At 38.6% G+C, this 2,130-nt stretch overlaps 1 pseudogene; it reads right to left on the minus strand.

Annotated features, from left to right (window-relative positions):
- Positions 1-797: 797 nt before the first annotated feature.
- Positions 798-1,702, minus strand: LOC117714346 (olfactory receptor 7D4-like; annotated as a pseudogene).
- Between the last annotated feature and the right edge of the window lie 428 nt (positions 1,703-2,130).

A 2,130-nucleotide genomic window follows, 5' to 3' on the forward strand; every position in this document is an offset into this window, starting at 1 on the left:
TGGGAAACACTAAGCATAGCTTCTAAAACTTAGCCAATTTATAGAGACCGCTGAACACCTGGAAAGCTCCTATACTACTGAACGTTGGAGCATTAAATCTTCAGCCTTCTGGCCCAGAATCATCTGACAGAATTATTTCTGACTTAATAATTCTGGCTGCAGAATTATTAAGGGCTGATTACTTTGTCTAGGCAGATATAATCAGTTGACTATTCTGCAAGTGTGTCCTTTTCTAGACAGTAATTTGTCTGTATATGGAAAGGAGGCATTCTTGCCTAGTGGCTGTCTCACCACAACTGGAGTAACTCCAAGGATGCTCAATTTCTTCTTAGAATCCACGACAGAAAGCTGTCAGGAGCAGACAGGTCTCTAATCAAAATGAACATTAATATAGAGATATTTGTAACATCAATTCTGTGGACTTCTGACGTTTTGAAAACCAACTATCCATGTAAGGTAACCTGGACGGTTGTCTGTTAACTCCTCTCAGCTATTTCTAAATCAAATATGGAAAACACCCTAACAATAAACTCAAAGCCCTGAATTTGCTATTGTCCCTTAACTCCTAGGCTAACCATCCCAAATCAGTTAAAAAAGTTAAAGAAGGACTGGGTCTAAGCCTTGTATTCCTAAATGTGTTATACAGGCACAATGCCCATGAAAGTATCAATATTCATTGGATAAAAATTCTATATGATTCTAGGATGGAAATTTTTTAGCCCACTGCTTTACTTTTGTTATCTCAGAATACTAAAACACGGGAACTTATCACTTAAAAAGTATTGTCCCAAGTGTTCTTAGGCCTTCTTAATGTCTTTGTTCCTCAAGCTGTAGATGAAAGGGGTTCAGCATGGGGGTGACCACTGTATACATTACTGAGGCCACCATGCCCTTCCAAGAAGAGGGAAGTTGCATCAGAACTAAGGTACACACCAAAGCCTGTCCCATAGAATAAAGAGACCACTGATAGATGAGACCCCACAGGTAGAAAATGCTTTATATTTTCCATCTGTTGATGGAATTCTCAAAATAGAGGAAACAATTTTGGAATAGGAATAAATGATCCCTGAGAAAGGAACAAAACCAAGGACACATGTCAGAATATAAAGAAGGATATGATTGATTAGTGTGTCTGAGCAGGCTATAGTGAGGGTCTGAGAAAGTTCACAGTAATAGTGTTTGATTATCTGATTGGTACAGAAGGACAGACGCAGCATCAGCAGACTCTGGATCAGAGAATATGAGAAGCTAATGAACCAGGACACAAGAACTAGCAAGGCACTTAGTTGGGGATTCATAATGACTGGATAGTGAAGGGGGTGACAGATGGCCACAAATCGGTCATAGGCCATCACAGTGAGGAGAAGTGTGTCCATGCCTCAAAGACCATGAAAAATACATCTGGTGATGCATTCTGCATAAATGATAGACTTGCTCTGTGTTTGGATGTTCACCAACATCTTAGGAATAGTCGTAGAGATGATGCCAATGTCAGAAAAGGACAGATTAGATAGGGAAGAAATACATGGGAGTATGGTAGATGAGAGTCAATGCTGACGGCCAGAATGATGAGCAGATTCCCAAGCACAGCGACCACAAACATGAGCAGAAACAGTCCAAATAGCATGGGTTGATGCTCTGGATCTTGGGAAAAACCCCAGAAGTAAAATTCTAAAATATTTGTTTGGTTTTGTGGTTTCATGTTGTTGACAAATAAGCTAGACACCTATGGGAGAGAAAGATTGGGAAACATACACCACAGTCTCTAAGGTTTCTGTCCTTTTATGTATTGAGACAACTGGACATAAAGGTTTTATAACTATAAAAATTAGGAATCCTGCATTTTCTCATTCATTATAGAGACTGTCTCAAATATGAACCTTCCCTTTGGGAGATTTGCCATTTTTCTCTTATCTCTACTTAGAACTACTAACTCTACAAATACTAAACCACGTGAAGACCAGGGAATCTCTTCAAATGTTTAGATCAAACCCCCAAAGTAAAAATTTTGAAATACTTGTTTCGTTTTGTAGTTTTCATGTTTTTGATAAAGAAACTAGACACCTATGGTAGAGAAATATTGGAAAACATACACCACAGTCTCTAATGTCTCTGTCTTCTATTTATTAA

Source organism: Arvicanthis niloticus, chromosome 8, assembly GCF_011762505.2.
Source record: "Arvicanthis niloticus isolate mArvNil1 chromosome 8, mArvNil1.pat.X, whole genome shotgun sequence".
Taxonomy (NCBI): Eukaryota; Metazoa; Chordata; class Mammalia; order Rodentia; family Muridae; genus Arvicanthis; species Arvicanthis niloticus.